Below are 21,086 nucleotides of genomic sequence, written 5' to 3'. Positions count from 1 at the left end.
TCTCAGCACTTTCAGAGGCTGAGGCGAGTGGATTATTTGAGGTCAGGAGTTCAAGACCATCCTGGCCAACAAGGTGAAACCCTCTCTACTAAAAATACAAACATTAGCTGGGCAGTTGTGGCACACATCTGCAATCCCAGCTGTTCAGGAAGCTGAGGCAGGAGACTCACCTAAGCCTGGGAGGCAGAGGTGAGGTGAGACAAGATTATGCCCCTGTACTCCAGTCTGGAAGACAGAGTGAAACCCTGTCTCAAATAAATAAATAAATAAAACCACTTAACGTCAACCTTTGTCACATCCCCTTCATCAAGTGAAATTAAATAAGAAAATGAATAAAATTAAATTTAGAAAGTTCTCATCCATAAAATGAAACATAACCAGGGAAGAAAATATTTTCTTAAGAATGTGACTTGTGGTTAATAAAAAAATAAACCTAAATCAATCGCTTTAGAGATTTAACTTCTATGCCCCTGTGATATCCTTTGCTGGTTGGTGCTAGAAACTCAAGTATCTCCCCAATAACTTTGGCTTAATTTCTTGAATTCTCCAGTGTTGTTTTTTCAGACTAACTGAAGAATTTAATCTTGCGGTATTTGTAAAATGTGCTATCTGTGGATACCAAAGGGAAAACACAAAAATACTTTTGTCCTCTATTGCTTATTCATCTGGGTAGATTCATTTTTCCTCCTTTGTCTCAGGCTGGGGCAAGGGAACTTTTGGAAGCCGCTTTTTTCCTTAGTAAAGTTACATATTACCACTCTCCCTTTCCTAACTGCGCACAATTAATAGTCTCCCAGATTGCTTTCCCATCTACCTTCCCAGCTTCCTTTATAGGATACACCAGTTGCCTGAGCCTTTCCTGGAAGAAATGAACAGCTACAGACTATTTGAGGTGACTCGCAGAATTCAGGGGATGGAGACTTTGTGGGCTCCAACCACTTCTCCCAAGGACTCATGGCCTGGATCTCTGCCTGTCTCCTTCGTCTACCCACAGTTCAGGTTCACTGGGGCTGATTCTAGTGAAGAATGCAGAGGTTACTTTTTAGAGGGTTTTCCTGCCTTGGTAGAGGATTCATTCTCTACGAGAAAAAGATTTTTAAATCAATCTTCTGATAAAACTTGCACAAAAGATGTCTTTTGTTATTGAGACAAATTAGCCCTAACTCAAGGTTGGGGTAGATCATGGAATGGTTTTCAGTTTCCCCCATTACAGTCTCTTGGCTCATGAGGCAGTCTGTGTTCCTTTAAACTCCTTAGCACATACCTACACAACCAACTGAACTTGTTTTTGGTAAGGGTCTTGCTATGTTGCCCAGGCTGGTCTTAAACTCCTGGCCTCAGCCAGGTGTGGTGGTTCAGGCCTGTAATCCCAGCACTTTGGGAGTCCGAGGCAGGTGGATCAGAAGGTCAGGAGATGGAGACCATCCTGGCCAACATGGTGAAACCCCATCTCTATTTAAATACAAAAAAACTAGCTAGGCATAGTGGCGTGTGCCTGTAGTCCCAGCTACTTGGGAGGCTGAGGCAGGAGAATAGCTTGAACGCAGGAGGCAGAGGTTGCAGTAAGCTGAGATTGCGCCACTGCGCTCCAGCCTGGTGACAGAGTGAGACTCTGTCTCAAAAAAAAAAAAAAAAAAAAAAAACACAACAACTCCTGGCCTCAAGCAAGACTCCCACCTCTGCCTCCCAAAGCACTGAGATTACAGGCATGAGCCACCACACTCATCCAAACTATATAATTTAATGGTTTCAGTCAGATATTTAAGAGTTATACCTAGATTTTTTTTTTCTTATTTGATCACTGCTTTAAAAAGGGGCTTCAGAGGCTGGGCACAGTGGGAGGCCGAGGCAGGTAGATCACTAGGGGTCAGGAGTTCGAGACTAGCCTGGTTAACATGGTGAAACCCCATTTCTACTGAAAATACAAAAATTAGCTGAGCGTGGTGGTGGGTACCTGTAATCCCAGCTACTCAGTAGGCTGAGGCAGGAAAATCACTTGAACCCAGGAGGCGGAAGTTATAGTGAGCCTAGGTCACACCATTGCACTCCAGCCTGGGTGACAAGAGCAAAACTCCATCTCAAAAAAAAAAGGAGGGGACCTTCAGGCTGGGCGTCACTCCTATAATCCCAATACTTCAGAAAGCCAAGGCAGGTGGATCACCTAGGTCAGGAGAGTTCGAGACCAGTCTAGCCAACATGGTAAAATGCTGTCTCTACTAAAAATACAAAAATTACCCAGGCCTAGTGGGTAATTTTTATCCAGGCCTGTAATCCCAGCTACTCAGGAGGCTGAGACAGGAGAACTGCTTGAACCCGGGAGGTGAAAGCTGCAGTAAGCCGAGATAGCACCAAGCACTACATTCCAGCCTGGGCAACAGATCGAGACCCTGTCTCAAAAATAAATACATAAATAAAGAAAAATAAATAAAAGGAGGCTTCTGCAGGAAAAATGAAACAACCAGAATCCAGGGAAAATACCTATCAGCAAATGAGTGTCTTGATTCTTGTATGGTCCCAAATATGAGATACTAACTGACTTCTCTAGACAATCAACCAGTCCTCCCCAGCTCCCCATAAAGGTGTGTTCACTGCCTCCACAGGCAAGCCTCTTATCAGGGCTACAGACTTTATCGGATTATGTGGGTGTACCAAGTATAGGCCAAGGATAACTAGACATGCCAGTCCCGCAGAGTGGAGATCATGATCATGTTCCCACAGGTGCCATTTCTTATTCACCCACCCACTCACCATACAAAGAACACCGTTGCGGGGTGGGGGAAAGAGGAAAAAAAAAAAAAAGAACACCATGTTTTGCCGGGCACGATGGCTCAAGCCTGTAATCCTAGCACTTTGAGAGGCCAAGGCAGGTGGATCACTCGAGGCTAGGAGTTCAAGACCAGCCTGGTAACACAGTAGGATTTCATCTCTACCAAAAAAAAATTGCTGGGTGCAGTGGCTCACACCTGTAATCCCAGCACTTTGGGAGACTGAGGTGGGAAGATCACGAGGTTGAATCCCAGACCAGTCTGACCAACATGGTGAAGGCCCATCTCTACTAAAAATTAAAAAAATAATTTAAAAAATAGCTGGGTGTGGTGGTGCACACCTGTAATCTCAGCTACTCAGGAGGCTGAGGCAGGAAAATCACTTGAACCTGGGAAGTGGAGGTTGTGGTAAGCCGAGATCGCATCACTGCACTCCAGCCTGGGCGACAGAGTGAGACTCTGTCTCAAACAAACAAACAAAAAAAACTAACCAGGTGCAGTGGCGCACACCTGTAGTCCCAGCTACTCAAGGGAGGCTAAGGTGGGAGGATCACTTAAACCCAAGAGGTTGCGAATGTAATGACCCATGATGATGCCACTGTACTCCAGCCTGGGCAACAGAATGAGACCCTGTCTCAAAAAAAAAAAAGTTTTAATAAAAAAAAAAAAGGTGCAACTAATGCAAATGGCCCTCGCTGTAAAATATAGAATGCCACACCTCACAGACAGTCATAAAGTAGAACTGTCAGGGAAACATAGGGAAAAAAAGGGAACAGACACAGAGAATAAGAAAGCAAAGAATATGCACATGGGGAGCACATATACTTATGAAAGATAAGCCTCTTTGGTCCCCAACTCCATTGTTAAATATCAAGCTCCACTTGCTGACTTTCAACATCCCTACGAAAAGCCCAGAATGGTGCCACTTTCCAACAGTGTAGATCTTCAGAAGCATTCCATAATTCTATTACAATCACAATATTAAAATGTGGAGATGGTTCTCATTTCCACTCCAGAAATGGTTTTCTTAATCACTACAAAGGCAAAATATGAGAATGTCAGTAACCAAATCAACCACCTCTCAGGAAAAATGGAACTGCTCAGAAATCTCCTGTTTGTACAAATCGTTCCCGAAAATCCTCCTGCCAAACTTTTGACCTATTCCTTCTAAACTTGAAAGTGAGTGGTAACAAACTTAGAAAGTAAAGTTTCAGCTATGAATCACAGTTCCTATTTTGACCAAAGTTCTAGGTTATAGGCCTCTCACTTTTTATCCATGTTCTATGGGCCTACTGTTTTTTTGCTTTTTGTGTTTTTAAATATGAAAGCAGTCATGGCGCACCTTTTTTTCTCTCCCTGAAGGCTTCCCGTAATCTATTTATAGGGCTGGAAGTTTTCCAAACCCAAACATAATTTATTAGCGAAAGCGGCTGTGCCATTTTTGATGACTGACAATTTTGGTCTTGTTTTTCTCTTATCCCAAGGGAAAATCAATTGCCCAGCAAATTAACGTATCCCTCATCCTTTCATCCTTAGAGACTAACAATCAAAACTGATTTAGGTCTCAATTGGTCTATTTCTGGCTCTGAGTGGATGTTAATCCTCAATAACAGGTCTGTGGGACTAAGTAACAGCCTGGGCTTCCAGGGACAGTGGTTTCTGATCTGTTTTATTTGTTCCCTGACTCACTGGGAAGCTTTGAACAACTCACTGAATTATCTCAGTTTATTTGCTATGATTAGCAACGCAGTTAAATGGAATATATTTGATTGGCTTTTTTTTTAATTGAAAAAATATAATGGTATCCACTACTGCAATTAAATAAGATTTTATTTATTTTGTTTTGTTTTTTGAGATAGGGTCTTGCTCTGTCACCCAGGCTGGAGTTTAATAGTATCATTATAGCTTACTACAGCCTTGAACACCTGGCTCCAGCAATCCTCCCACCTCAGCCTCCCAAGTAGCTAGAATTACAGGCGTGTGCCACCACACCCCACTATTTTTTCTTTTTTGTATAGATAGGGTCTCACTATGTTGCTCAGGCTGGTCTCAAACTCCTTGCCTCAAGCAATCTTCCCATCTCATCCTCCCAAAGTGCTAGGATTACAAGTGCGAGCCACCACACCCAGCTGATTCAGTAAGTTTTAAACAACTAGCTCAATCCATAGCCATCAAATTCATACCTGTACCTTCATAAAGCAGGTCCATCCTAGTTTAAACTGGAATCACTGGGATGATGCTGGTCCACAGACCTCCCTAGAGTACAGCAAAGTCAATCAGAGGGATCTTCCAAGATGCACCTTGTGCAACATGCACTTTGGCCAGTCTCCCTTCTGTCCTGGGTTTTCTGGCATCAGGTCCCTTGTCTGGGAGCCTTGGGACCCTGCAAAAGGCAAGAGAGAGCTCTTCCACCTGGGCAGCAAAGCCTCCCCTTGGCCTATACACTGTTAGTCCCTCAAATATACCTCTTAAGAGTCATGCCAAAAGATAGAAAAAACCATTTACTATAAATATCAGCATTTCAAAAGTTTTGTTATTGTTTAATAGGTGAGGGTATTTCTTCCCATGACGGGCGAAGTTGATGAGTTTCTTAATTCATTCCTTAATTCATTTTTTTCCTATTCTGTTAGTCTCCATCGAAATATTTCTACATCACCAATCCCATTGCTCAGTGTCCCATAAAGGTCTGTGATTCCATAGACGCAGGCAACAGGAATGTCAGTCCAGGAATACCATTGCACCTCCTCCACCCCAAGCTCAACTTCCCAGGAGAAGGAGGAAGTGATGGTGTTGGAAGGGAGCCCTAAAATGTTGTCATTGTTATTGTGAATCTTTAAATAGAACTTAGTATCTGTAAAGGGTTTTGGGAATCACCTTTACTCACAACTGTTCATAAAGATGCTATGAGAAGGAAGGCCATTCTGTTAGCTCTGGTCTTTGATTTTTATCTATATCACATGCTGCATTATTACAAGAAACTGGGGCTGATAAAGTAAAAATTATCCTGCTAAAATAAAATCAGGATTCCTTAAAAATCAAAGACTTGAAATCTTTGCACAGCGGCACACACCTGTAGTCCCAGCTACTTGGGAGGCTGAGGCAGGAAGCTCACTTGAGCCCAAGAGTTTAAAGCTTAGTGCACCATGATGTGAGTAGCCACTGAACTCCAGCCTGGGCAACATAGCAACACCCCATTTAAAAAAAAAAAAAATCAGGAATTTGAAATGTTGTTTTTAATCCATGTGATCATGAAGAAGATAAAATTAAATGAGATGACACCATCTCTGAAAACTCTGTCTTCTAGTGATAACACCACACCCTTTGTACCAACAACAAAATGCCTTTAAATACTTTTCCCCTTTGATATTTTTTATTTTCTACGTCATTAAATCAGATTATATGCCAAGAAATGCAAGGTAAAGGAGAATTTCAGAGTAATTACAGTAATATTAATTTTGACTAAGCAAACATAAAAAGTTACTTAATGAAGCTTGTTTCCCAAATTTTTATATATTGCTAAATCTTTCCACAAGATTTTTGTTTTCCCTTTGAGATTACCCACTTGTAAAGCCCAATCGTTTTTGTTTCTTTTAAAAAAAGAAGCAGTTATGGCAAATAGACACAAAATATTTTCTGCCTCTAAAAATAAACATCTTTCTTTTGAACAACATTCTTAACTCTAAAGTTCCGGCTATTCCCAAGACAGAGGAGGCTAGTTAGGTGGCAATTTTAAAAATAAGAAAGCTAAGGCAGGTTACATAGACATCCTTCCTGGAACCCCTTGGCCTGTCATCTTCCTGCAACATCTAGCAAATTATGGTACTTTGTTAGTTCCCAACAACAAAGGAGGCCTGCAGAGCCGTGAGGCGGGAAACAGACACAGTGGAGTGGAGGGCGGGCAGGGAGGGCCAATGCGTTCAGTAGGATTTAGTCTAATAACAAGGAAATCAGATGCAGCCTCCAGTACCAAACGTATTTTTAAATGTTTATGTCTTTTTGTGCAACTACAAGAAGGTTTTAAAGAACTACAATGAACAAAATGTTAAATATTCTGGTAGATGGCTATCTCATAGATACGTAATGCAAGCAATCTGTAAGGAAGAGAGATACAGGAAGGGAGAGAAGGAAGCACACAGCCAGGACAGCAGGATAAAGGGGAAGATGACATTCTCCAAGCTAATAAATGGTTTAACTCTCCTAATCCTGGTGCTTAAGATCCTGGAAAACAATAACCTTTCAGAAAGGAAATACAAGCAGCCAACAAGAGAACAAGCAGCTCCCATGTACCCTGTCAAGTCACCGTTCCCTGGAGGAAAAAGGGAGAGAGAACTAAGCCGTGACCAACCCAAATAGTGTAAATAAATCAAACTGTGGAAAGAACTTATGAGCAACAGCTGCCGGACTCCCATTCACTTTCTACTTCCTTTGCATGCTGAGACCTATCCACGGTTCAATGAGGAAGCAATGGTGCCAACCATTACACTGCTTTTAAAAAATGAGAATCTTAAGATTTCTTACAAAGGTAAGTACTCACACTTTAGAGTACTGTAGGGTCAACACCTTTACCTGCATGACTATGTAAATATAGGGAAATTAATCTTTACCAAAAAAATCTAAGTCAGCCGGGCACAGTGGCTCACACCTGTAATCCCAGCACTCTGGGAGGCCAAGGTGGGTGGATCATAAGGTCAGGAGTTCGAGACCAGCCTGATCAATATGGTGAAAAAGCGTCTCTACTAAAAATACAAAAATTATCCAGGCATGGTGGCAGGTGCCTGTAGTATCAGCAACCTGGGAGGCTGAGGCAGGAGCACTGCTTGAACCCAGGAGATGGAGGTTGCAGTGAGCCAAGATCACAGCACTCCAACCTGGGTGATAGAACAAGACTCCATCTCAATAAATAAATAAATAAATAAATAAATAAGTCATATCCATTCTCAAGAAATATGTTTATATCTACAGTCCACAGCATATTAACACTCAGACAATTCTACTTGTGGACTTCATATCAGTCTGATTAAAGTATACCCATTTTCAAATGTGAGTAGCTATATGTAGCTCTAGTAGTACTGGAAAGGCAAAGCTGTCATTATGTAGTTTATGTGCATGTTAATGAGTATTTGTTAATGAGTAACAGTTTACAGAAAACAATAAAAACAATATATCTACAAGTCAAAAAGAAAAAGACAAACAACCCAATAGGAAAATAAACAAAAGACATGAACAGCTGGGTCCTAGAAGAAGACATAAAAAACTAAGTATCAAAAAATAAGTGAATGGATAAACTGTGACATACTCGTAATATGGAATGTTAAAACAATGAAAATCAATGAACCAGAGTTACATATATACCAAGATGGATGAATCTCACAGTTGAGAGGAAAGAAAGCAACTTACAGAAGAATGTACAACCTACAGTAAAATTGTAATATTATATAATTTTTATTTATTATATATTACAATTACTTTTTTTTTTTTTTTTTTTTTTTGAGGCAGAGTCTCACTCTGTTGTCCAGGCTGGAGTGCTGTGCTGTAATCTCAGGTCACTGCAACCTCTGCCTCCCGGGTTCAAGGCATTCTGCCTCAGCTTCCCAAGTAACTGGGATTACAGGTGCCTGCCATCACATCCAGCTAATTTTCGTATTTTTAGTAGAGATGAGGTCTCACCGTATTGGCCAGGCTGGTCTCAAACTCCTGACCTCAGGTGATCTACTCACCTCGGCCTCCCAAAGTGCTGGGATTACAGGCGTCAGCCACCTTGCCCAGCCAATTAGATACAATCTTAAAATATTTCCTAGGGAATCCATGATGCAACTACTAGGCCGGTACAACTTGGCATGGCTGGGCCCACACACTACCAACTGTCAAATATTTTGAAGACATTCATATGCAACAAAGTTGTGAAGAAACACGTAAGCCTGATACACACTGAAATCAGTATAGCAGCTTCCTCTGTGGAGGAGGAAGAGGTCACAACCAAATTAGCAAAATTTTATTTCTGAACTAGGATGCTAAAGCAGGTATATAGTCCCTGTATAATTATTTATACCTTGTCATAGGTCTTAAATATTGTGTAATTTTTAAACTTTATCTATATATAGATATAATTTAAGTTGGCCAGGTGCAGTGGCTCACACCTGTAATCCCAACACTTTGGGAGGCTGAAGCAGGCAGATGGCTTGAGCTCAGGAGTTTGCGACCAGCCTGGACAACATGGCAAAACCCCATCTCTACAAAAAAGCATAAAAATTAGCTGGTATTCTCACAGTAAAACCCTGTCTCTGAAATATGTTTTAAAATGACATCTCTTAACCACTTTAGATAATGGTTTTCATACTAGAATGCTAAGGAAATACTTGTTCTAGTGACATTTTTTTGAAAAATTCAAATCTCCCCAAAATTAGTGTTCCTTTCTGTCCTTCTTGGGGTTGTGTTTCTCTTTAACTCTGCCTCCAAGAACCATCCATTTCTGTGTAACCACATTGATAAATGGGGAGTTCTTACTAAATATTTCATAGCTGGTCTTACCTAACCATCAAATCTTAGCATTCTGACTGGTTAAAAACAACAAAGTATGATTAAAAATTTTAATTTTAATTTTAAAAAGGAAAATCAAAGTAGATGAGAAAAAACAGCTGGAAAGTTAACGGTAGTGTGATGTAAAAGCTGTGTGTTCTAGCATGCCAACCAGCAATGCAGCTCTTTAACAGATATTCTTATGTTGAAAAGCATTTGAATCAAACAACTATAAAAACACAGGGTGTCTCTGAGCTGGGCACAGTGATTCACACCTGTAATCCCAGCACTTTGAGAGGCCAAAGCGCATGGATCACTTGAGATCAGAAGTTCGATAACAGCCTGGCCAACATGCTAAAACCCAGTCTCTAAAAAAAAAAAAAAAAAAAATCCACATTAGCCAGGTGAGGTGATGGGCTATAGTCCAAGCTACTCAGGAAGCTGAGGCAGGAGAATCACTTGAACCCAAAAGGTGGAGGTTGCAGTGAGGTGAGATTGTGCCACTGCACTCCAGCCTGCCAGCCTGAGCGACAGAGTGAGACTCTATCTCAAAAAAAAAAAAAAAGAAAGAAAGAAAGAAAAGAGAGAGTGTCTCTGAAAAACAGATTTGATTTGATTTTTGAAAAAGCAGAATCTCAAACTGTGAAATCTATTAAATCTTCCCTTTGCCCCTGCTTTCCTTGTGACTTGCTAGAGAGCTTGCAAACTTGTTTCCATTCCATTTCTAAGCATGGTAGAACTTTCTCACCTGAAGAGAAACAATCAGAATTAGTTGTTTCTGAGTTTTCCCTTAAGATACACACTTGCAAATTCTGTGAACACAACTTTAAGATCTGATATGAGGTCATATCATCTCAGGGAAAGAACAGAATGCACTTCTGTGCATACTAAATAACTTTTGTTGTTGCTTGCAACATGCACAATGACTCCATCAGAAATTTACTGGCCAGGCACGGTGGCTCATGCCTATAAACTGACCACTTTGGGAGGCTGAGGCAGGCAGATCACAAGGTCAGGAGTTTGAAACCAGCCTGACCAACATGGTGAAACCCCATCTCTACTAATTACACAAAAATTAGCTGGGCATGCTGGCACACGCCTGTATCCCAGCTGCTCAGGAGGCCAAGACAGGAGAATTGCCTGAACCCAGTAGGCTGAAGTTGCAGTGAGCCAAGATCGCACTACAGCACTCCAGCCTGGGCAATAGAGCAAGACTCTTTCTCAAAAAAAAAAAAAAAAGAAAGAAATTTATCCGGCCTTTAAAAAAAAAGGGAGGACCCAAGATGGCTGAATAGGAACAGCTCTGGAGTGCAGTTGCCGGCGAAAATGCAGAGGTTGAGTGATCATTGCATTTCCAAACCAATTTTTACTGCCCACAGACCACGAGATTCCCAGGCTGAAAAGTACCACGAGTCTCCAGCGCAGCTGTTTCAGCTGGGGCAGTGGGTCTCCACACAAAAACTCACACAAATCCGGGCACCGTTTTAACTGGTGACTGGAACACCTGGGAGACAGAGTCACCCATTCAACTGTAAAAAAGGGTTGAAACAGGGAGCCAGGTGATCTGGCTCGGCAGGTCCCACCCCCACAAAGACCAGCAATCTGAAACCCTCTGGATTGAGAGTTTCACAGCAAGAGTACCTGAACCCGGGATGGTCCAGCTCTGCGGGGGGAAGGGCATCAGCCATTACCAAGGCAGTCCACCACTACCGACGCAGTCCACCACTACCAACGCAGTCCACCACTACCTACGCAGTCCGTCATTACCGACACAGTCCGCCATTACCGAGGCAGTTCTAACTATATCCCTATAAACAAAACTGCAAGAAAGTTCACTCTATAGCAGCTGAGCAGAGCCCACGGCAGCTCAGCAATGCCTCTGCTGGCGGACTGCGACTAGGCACCTCCTCACCGGGCAGGGCATCTCTGAAAAAAGGCAGCAGAATGACAGGAACTTATTTTTTTTTTTAAGATGGAGTTTCACTCTTGTTACCCAGGCTGGAGTGCAATGGCACGATCTCGGCTCACAATAACCTCCGCCTCCTGGGTCCAGGCAATTCTCCTGCCTCAGCCTCCTGAGTAGCTGGGATTACAGGCACGCGCCACTGTGCCCAGCTAATTTTTTGTGTTTTTAGTAGAGACGGGGTTTCACCATGTTGACCAGGATGGTCTCGATCTCTTGACCTCGTGATCCACCCGCCTTGGCCTCCCAAAGTGCTGGGATTACAGGCTTGAGCCACCACGCCCGGCCTAGGAACTTTTAAATAAAGCCCCACCTTCCCGGGACAGAGTACCTGGGAAGAAAAGGTGGTTATGAGTTCAACTGCAGCAGACTTAAACGTACCTGCCCAGCAGCTCTGAACAGCTCACAGTTCAGCACTTGAGCTCCTATAAGGGACAGACTCTCTCCTCAAGCAGCTCCCGAAACCCCATATAACCAAAGAGATACCTCATAAAGGAGAGCTCAGGCTGATACCTGGCAGGTATCCTTCTGGGACAGAGGTAAGAGAAGAAGAAACTGGCAGAAACCCTTACTGTTCTGCAGCCACCACAGGTGATCCCCAGGCAAGCAGGGTCTGGAGTGGACCTCCAGCAGTCCTACAGCAGAGGGGCCGGACTGTTAGAAGGAAAACTAATAAACAGAAAGAAATAACTTCATCATCAACAAAAAGGACGTCCACTCAGAGACCCCATCTGAAAGTCACCAACTACAAAGACCACAGGTAGATAAATCCACAAAGATGAGAAGAAATCAGCACAAAAAGGATACCTCTCCAAAACCAGAATGCCTCTCCTCCTCCAAGGGATCACAGCTCCTCACCAGCAAGGCTGGATGGAGAATGAGTCTGATTAATTGACAGAAACAGGCTTCAGAAAGTGGGTAATAACAAACTTCTCTGAGCTAAAAGATCATGTTCTAAGCCAGTGCAAAGAAACTAAGAACCTTGAAAAAAGGTTTGATGAAATGCTAATGAGAATAAACAGCTTAGAGAGGAATATAAATGAATTGATGGAGCTGAAAAACACAACAAGAGAATTCACGAAGCATACACAAGTTTCAACAGCCAAATCGACCAAGCAGAAGAAAGGATATCAGAGACTGAAGATCAACTCAAAGAAATGAACAAAGCCTCCAAGAAATATGGGATTATGTGAAAGACTTAATCTACATTTGACAGGTGTACCTGAATGTGACAGAGAGAAAGAATCCAAGCTGGAAAACACTCTTCAGGATATTATCCAGGAGGACTTCCCCAACCTAGCAAGCCAGGCCAATATTCAAGTCCAGGAAATACAGAGAACACCACCCCAAGGCACATAATCATCAGATTCACCAGGGTTGAAATGAAGGAAAAAATGCTAAGGGCAGCCAGAGAGAAAGGTTGAGTTACCCACAAAGGGAAGCCCATCAAACTCACAGCAGATATCTCAGCAGAAACCCTACAAGCCAGAAGAGAGTGGGGGCCAATACTCAATATCCTTAAAGAAAAGAACTTTCAACACAGAATTTCATATCCAGCCAAATTAAGCTTCATAAGTGAAGGAAAAATAAAATCCTTTATGAACAAGCAATTGCTCAGAGATTTCATCTCCACCAGGCCTGCTTTACAAGAGCTCCTGAAAGAAGCACTAAACATAGAAAGGAACAACCAGTACCAGCCACTCCAAAAACACACCAAATGGTAAAGAGCATCAAAACAATGAAGAAACTGCGTCAACTAACTGGTTAAACAACCAGCTAACATCAAAATGGCAGGATCAGATTTACACATAACAATACTAACCTTAAATGTAAATAGGCTAAATGCCCCAATCAAAAGATCTAAATGCCCCAAGGCAAACTGGATAAAAAGTCAAAACTCATTGGTGTGCTGTATCCAGGAAACCCAACTCACATGCAAGGATACACATAGGCTCAAAATAAAGGGATAGAGGAAGATCTACCCAGCAAATGGAGAGCAAAAAAAAGCAGGAGCTGCAGTTCTCATCTCTGTTAAAATAGACTTTAAACCAACAAAGACCAAAAGAGACAAAGAAGGGCATTACATAATGGTAAAAGGATCGATACAACAAGAAGAGCTAACGATCCTAAATACATATGCACCCAATACAGGAGCACCCAGATACATAAAGCAAGCTCTTAATGACCTACAAAGAGACTTAAACTCCCACACAATAATAGTGGGAGACTTTAACACTCCACTGTCAATATTAGACAGATCAATGAGACAGAAAATTAACAAGGATATCCAGGACTTGAACTCAGACCTGGACCAAGCAAACCTAACAGACATTTACAGAACTCTCCACCTCAAATCCACCTCAGCACCACATCACACCTACTCTAAAACTGACCACATAATTGGAAGCAAATCACTCCTCAGCAAATGCAAAAGAACGGAAATCATAACAGTCTCTCAAGACCACAGTACAATCAAGTTAGAACTCAGAATTCAGAAACTAACTCAGAACCACATAACGTCGTGGAAACTGAACAACTGGTTCTTGAATGTTGACTGGATAAACAATGAAATGAAGGCAGAAATAAAGATGTTCTTCAAAAGCAACGAGAACGAAGATACAATGTACCAGAATCTCTGGGACACATTTAAGCAGTGTCTAGGGGAAAATTTATAGCAATAAATGCCCACATGAGAAGCAAGGAAAGATCTAATATCGACACCCTACTGTCAAAATTGAAAGAGCTAGAGGAGCAACATCAATAAAACTCAAAAGCTAGCAGAAGACAAGAAATAACTAAGATCAGAGCAGAAATGAAGGAGATAAGAGACACAAAAAACCCTTCAAAAAAAATCAATAAATCCAGGAGCTGGTTTTTTGAAGCGATCAACAAAATAGACCACTAGCCAGATTAACAGAAAAGAGAGAATAATCAAATAGATGTAATAAAAAACAATAAAGGGGATATCACCACAGATTCCACAGAAATGCAAACCATCCTCAGGGATTACCACAAACAACTCTATGCACATAAACCAGTAAACCTGGAAGAAATGGATAAATTCCTGGACACTTACACCCTCCCAAGCCTAAACCAGGAAGAAGTCAAAACCCTGAATAGACCAATAACAACGGCTGAAGTTGAGGCAGCAATTAATAATATCTTACACCAAAAAAAGCCCAGGTCCAGATGGGTTCACAGCCGAATTCTATCAGACATACAAAGAGGAGCTGGTACCACTCCTTCTGAAACTATTCCAAACAATACAAAAAGAGGGAATCCTCCCCAAATCATTTTATGAGACCAACATTATCCAGATACCGAAACCCAGCAGAGACTGAACAAGAAAAGAAAACTTCAGGCCAATATCCATGATGAACACAGATACAAAAATCTTCAATAAAATACTGGCAAACCGATTGCAACAGCACATCAAAAAGCTTATCCACCATGATCAAGTAGGCTTCATCCCAGGGACGCAAGGCTGGTTCAACATACACAAGTCTATAAATGTAATTCAGCACATAAACAGAACCAAAGACAAAAACCACGTGATTATCTCAATAGAGGCAGAGAAGGCCTTTCACACACAAAAAAAAAACAGAGTGAGACCCTCTCAAAAAAAAAAATTGTTAATATTTTTAAGTACTCAGTTGGTGCCAGACACTTTGCTTTGATCCTCACAAGCCTACAACACAGACATCATCCACCTCATTTAAGAAAACAGAGGATAAGTAACTTGTCCAAATCACATAGCAAGTTACTGGCAAGACTTGCTTGAACACAAGTCTGTTGAGCTCCAAAACCCATGTCCTTAAAAAGTACCACAAGAGACCTCTTAATGGACAAGATATATCCAGTCTATTCATTTACCCATGATTATGTACAGACATTTAGCACAGCACATTTATATGAGCATTTAACATATGAACTAGTTTACAGATTAATACAGTTACCAAACTAAAATTGATCTATGTTTATTTCTACTCTCAGCTCTTCTGTGTCCTTTCTCCTAGAAGGGAGGGAGGGACGGAGGGAAGGAAAAAAGAAAAGAGACCAGGCAAGGTGGCTTATGCCTATAATCCCAGCACTTTGGGAGGTTGAGGCAGGAGGATCACTTGAGTCTGGGAGTTCAAAACCCTTCTGGCAAATATAGCAAGACCCCATCTCTTGAAAAAAAAAAACTGCTTTAGTTAGCTGGACATGGTGGCATGAACCTGTGTTGGGAGGCTGAGGTGGGAAGATTGCTCGAGCCCAGGAGTTTGAGGCTGCAGTGAGCTATGATCATGCCACTGCACTTTAGCATGGACTACAGAGTATGACTCTGTCTAAAAAGAAAAAAGAAGGAAAAAGAAGTTTTTTGCCCACTATTGCACTTAACTGGCAAACCTATGTAATAAATTAACAGAACCGGTTTAGCAACAAATGAGATGCTCAAGGTCTTTAAATTCTAACCTTAAGGCCGGGCACGGTGGCTCAAGCCTGTAATCCCAGCACTTTGGGAGGCCAAGGCGGGTGGATCACGAGGTCAAGAGATCGAGACCATCCTGGTCAACATGGTGAAACCCTGTCTCTACTAAAAATACAAAAAATTAGCTGGGCATGGTGGCGTGTGCCTGTAATCCCAGCTACTCAGGAGGCTGAGGCAGGAGAATTGCCTGGACCCAGGAGGCAGAGGTTACTGTGAGCCGAGATCGCACCATTGCACTCCAGCCTGGGTAACAAGAGCGAAACTCCGTCTCAAAAAAAAAAAAAAAAAAAAAAGAAACAACCCATATTTATGAAATTTCAGTAATAAACCCTGATATCAAATACCTAGGTGAAAAAGAAAAAGGTCAAAATCTAGCTGCTTTGCCTAGTTATTGCCAAGGTTCCAAGTGTCAGAAATATTTAAATGAGATAAACATACAATTGTCCACGGCAATTATCTCTAGGAAGAGAGACTGCAAGAAAGGAAAATGAAAATATTATGGAGAAGGGCTTTTACCCATGTGTGCGTGTAAATGTTCGTGTGTATGTGTGCGCGTGTGTGTACTGGGGTTTTTGTAATAACAAAAATTCCTTAAAAGGCAAAGTCTGATCAGACTTAATTTTTATCTGCATCAATGAGCCTGACATAAAGATTACACATTTCACTATCTAATAAAGGGGACACCATTAAGGAAAAGAGCATTCTCTCTGTCCCTTTAGCCTCTCCAATTGAACTAAAACAAGACTTAATAGATTAAGTTTTTACCCACTCCAAAACAACTATTTCCATTTCATCAGAAGCAAGAGAGAGAAATCTTAAAGGACATTAACCTTCAAGCAGCTCAAAAGGGAAAGAAATATTAGAACTTGAGAAATAAAATGGAGAATTAAACTCTCTTGACATTCTTCGGGTAACAAGGAGAACCACCCAGTTGAAGAGCTATTCTCTCCTCATAGTGAAAGCCTGAAGGTGGAAACTGACAAAAAGTATCCCAGGGAGCAGCCAGCTGGCTGCCTCCAGTACTCACTCATTTATCCATTCTCCTGAGCTTAAAGAGAAAAGATGAAACTGAGAAGTGCTTTAAAATTAAAGTTGATGTTTAAATGTCAGGCTTCTTCTGAGCCCCTACTTTTTCATCTTAAAAATAACTATTTGAAGCCAGGCATGATGGCTCACACCTGTAATCCTAGCACTTTGGAAGGCCAAAGTGGGTGAATTTCCTGCAGTCAGGAGTTTGAGACCAGCCTGGCCAACATGGTAAAACCCCATCTCTACTAAAAATACAAAAATTAGCCTGGCGTGGTGGTGGACACCTGTAGTCCCAGCTTCTCAGGAGGCTGAGGCAGGAGACTCACTTGAACCCACGGGGCAGAGGTTGCAATGAGCTGAGATTGCACCGCTGCACTCCAGCCTGGGCAACAAGAGCAAAACTCCATCTCAAAAAAAAAAAAAGAAAGAAAGAAATCATTTGCTACCAATAAATAATTTGCAAAGGTACTTAGCATAAAACCTGAGACACAACTGGGCACGGTGACTCAATCCTGTAATCCCAGCACTTTGGGAGGCCAAGGCGGGTGGATTACGAGGTCAAGAGATCGAGACCATCCTGATCAACGAGGTGAAACCCTATCTCTACTAAAAACACAAAAATTAGCTGGGCATGGTGGTGCGCACCTGTAGTCCCAGCTACTCGGGAGGCTGAGGCAGGAAAATTGCTTGAACCCAGGAGGCAGAGGTTGCGGTGAGCCGAGATCGTGCCATTGCACTCTAGTCTGGGTAACAACAGCGAAACTCCATCTCAAAAAAAAAAAACAAACCTGAGACACAGTAGGTACTCAATAAATGTTAGCTTCTTTCTTTCAGAACTGAATTTCCAACTGCCAGATAGATCTCCCACTAACTAATCTTTGAGCTCACAAGGCCCATTAGCCCACCTCCCTGCTGGACTACCCAACTTATCCCAGACCTTCTCCTCCTGTATTTTCTCTCTCTCAAGTAATGGCATGAACGCTCTCTTTGGCACCTGGTTTCAAATTATCTGTCTTCTATCTCCTTTTAAATCCCTCAGACTCTGTTCTCCAAATGTCTTCATCACTCACCTGAATTTCTGAAACATCCTTGTAATATGACTCCCTTCTTCTCCAGTACATCCTTCAAAACATTATGATGAAACAGAGCTCACACCAAGCACCTGTTTTGGTTCTCCACTGACCATGAGAATATAGTCTGAACACTTGCATGTGAAAAACCTCCCAAAATCTAAGCACAAATCATCTCGCCAGCCTTCCCTCCCACCACACCCTGCCATGAACCCTGTGCTTGTGTTCCGCCTGCAATCCACTCTCCTCCATTCTCCACCCACGAAAGCCCCACTTATCATTCTAGGCCCAGCTATACACACTCATCTCAAGTGGCAAATGTTTTACAAAATGAGCTCTAACTTCCCCAAAGTTGGCATTAATCACTTGCATTATGTACCCGCAGCACCTCACTTATACCTCAGTTGGCACTTCCTCCATTCTAGATAATACCACAGTGACTTGTTTTCAAGGCCATCTCTCCCAGTTCCTGAAGAATTAGGACTCACATCTGATCCATTTCTGATTGTCCCCCAACACCTGTTATCTAGTCCCTTCTGTACTGCACCCCCGAAATGAATGTAATAACTAGCATTTGTTACCATGTGTTCTATAGGTACCATGCTGTCCGTTACCTGTATTATCTCACTAATACTCATAAACGCTTACAAAGTACGTGGGATTTTAGTTTCACTTTTACAGATGAGGAAACTCTACTCCGAGAGTTAAGTAATTTGCCCAAAATAACACCTCTAGTATATGTATGGCAAAGCTAGAATTTGAACCAGGGGTCAGACTGATTTCAGAAGCCACGCTTTTGACCACTACACTATACCACAGACATTTTTAAAATTAACTTGTTCCTCTAGAATGTATGCACATGGGGTATTACTCAAGATCAGCACCCCAGGAAATTGTATTTAATCCTATCAGCACATGGAGGTCCTTTTGGTTCTGCTCTAGACCAGGGGCATAAACAAGTAGACTCATGATAACCCAGATTCATTTATTTTTCTCCTTTTTTACCTCCACTCCCAGTCCCCACTACCTCTGAAAAACAAATCAGAAGAGAAATGTTTTGGAAGACTACCTCTGAAAAACAAATCAGAAGAGAAATGTTTTGGAAGACAGAGATAGAAAAAGAATGCAATCTTTCATTCCTTGTGATACATATAATAGTAAGTATATAAGATTTAGCAGGCATATAGAACCTAAAAAAATCTGTTGGATCATTTCAAAACATGCTCACCCTGCTCAAACCTGAAATCAACAGCAGTTGCTAAGAAAACACATGACCAAATGCAAGACAACGTGATGACTCACCCAAGCAACAAGCTTACCTTCCAGTTCTCAGAAACCACCACCAACAGAGAGTCTTTGTAACCAAATCATCAATCTGTGGTTACAAACATTCACAAGTTTCTTTTCATCCAGCTCAGAAGGGAATATAATCAGTTCTGGATTAAACACTTCTATAAAAGTAATTATTACCCAGCAGAGGGGAAGCTTTCTGCAGTGAAAAATGTACAAAGACTACAAAGGTAACATATTTTCTTTTAAACAAAGGTCTATTAACAGAGGAAAGATTCTTAATGTCATCAAATGATTGACTACAAAGGATATTCTAACAAGAGCATGCTTAGTAACCTATTTTCTTTGCCAACACAAGTGCAAATAATAAAACACATCTTGGCCAGGAGCAGTGGCTCATGCCTGTAATCCCAGTACTTTGGGAGGCCAAGGTGGACGGATTACAAGGTCAGGAGTTCGAGACCAGCCTGGGAATGTGGTGAAACCCCATTTCTATTAAAAATACAAAAAAGTAGTCGAGCGTGGTGGTGCACACCTGTAATCCCAGCTACTAGGGAGGCTGAGGCAGGAGAATTGCTTGAACCCAGGAGGCAGAGGTTGAAGTGAGTTGAGATCATGTCATTGCACTCCAGCTTGGGCAACAAGAGCAAAACTCTGTCTCAAAAGAATAAATAAAAATAAATAAAACACATCTTTAACTCTTTAGTAAACATAATTCATGATAATCATTTTTTCTTTCTGAATCACTATCTCAATTTTTTGAACTAAAAGCTCTAATATGCATTATCCTATCCATAATCCCATCATACACTGGCTATAACCCACCATCATACTGTAGTAATAGCTTATATGCATTTCAGTTGTGGGATTTTTTATTTGTTTTGGGGGTATGGCAGATAGTCTTGAACGGCTTATTTATATTGTTGAAATATACAACCAAGATAAAAATCTCTTCTGAGTAATATTTTAAAATGAAAATTAGCTCCTGTATGAGGTGTCTGTGGAAAAAAAATTAGCTAACTTCTATGGTATGACCCATTAATTCACGTATCACACAGAAGCGGCTAAAGATGAAAATCTCAGTCATAAGTGATACAATCAGTTTTTCCTCAGGATACCACAACTTGTCCTCCAAAGCAAAAGTAGGAGTAAACAGGCGGTATGTCTGTAAATGAGTTCTGTCCACTCTCCGAACACCAACTATCCCACAACCTGATCTCCTACTAAATGTGTTATCACTAACCTTGAAAACAGGACGGCATGGAGCGAACTAAGACAAATGGATTTTTAAAATGTATTATGCATCCCCGCATGCTCAATACCTTTTCTTTCCAAATGAGGCAACATAACTGCTGAAATGAGTAGTAAGAATTCTTAGTTTACATACGTTAAAAATCTGCCCCACCGCCAGGCACAGTGGCTTATCCCTGTAAACCCAGCATTTTGTGAGGCAGTGGCAGGCAGATCACTTAAGGCCTGGAGTTTGAGACCAGCCTGGCCAACAGTGAATTCCATCTCTACTAACAGCACAAAAATTAACCAGGTGTGGTAGTGCATGCCTAGTTCCACTCAGGAGGCTGAGGCAGGAGAATTACTTGAACCCAGTAGGTGGAGGCTGCAGTGAGCTGAGATCACGCCACTGCACTGCAGCCTGGCAACAGACTGAGACTGTCTCAAAAAAAAAAAAAAAACACTTCAAACCTTTAAAACCTTCTAATATCTACCTTCCTAAAAGTCTGCCTTTCAAATTAAAATTTCCCATTCAAGTGCAATAATTCAATTTTGCCAGGGCATGCATGTATATCTTTCTTACTTTCCTAGAATATTATTAATAAGTATAATGCACATATTATTAACATAATGACAGTACATAAAATGTTATAATAAAATGTATTCACAGTAGTGACAAGTATATTTCTTTTTGCCAGGCACGGTGGTTCACGCCTGTAATCCTGGCCCCTTTTGAGGCAGAGGTAGGAGTA

At 41.6% G+C, this 21,086-nt stretch overlaps 1 protein-coding gene across 6 annotated transcripts in view; it reads right to left on the bottom strand.

The window, feature by feature from the left end:
* The window catches only part of SYNE2 (spectrin repeat containing nuclear envelope protein 2), a 378,817-nt gene that overhangs the window by 345,389 nt on the left and 12,342 nt on the right, over positions 1-21,086 (bottom strand). Inside the window, exon 2 of one of the 6 annotated variants that reach the window (XM_035260694.3) lies at positions 4,949-5,148. The exons of 4 other annotated variants lie outside the window; for them this stretch is intronic. The gene's annotated coding sequence lies outside the window, so the exon portion shown is untranslated. The remainder of the gene's footprint in view (positions 1-4,948; positions 5,149-21,086) is intronic. One more of the 6 variants, XM_035260695.3, reaches the window with a different exon arrangement.

The sequence above is a fragment of the Callithrix jacchus genome, chromosome 8, assembly GCF_049354715.1.
Source record: "Callithrix jacchus isolate 240 chromosome 8, calJac240_pri, whole genome shotgun sequence".
NCBI lineage: Eukaryota > Metazoa > Chordata > Mammalia > Primates > Cebidae > Callithrix > Callithrix jacchus.
This window is presented reverse-complemented; position numbering and strand designations above follow the sequence as displayed.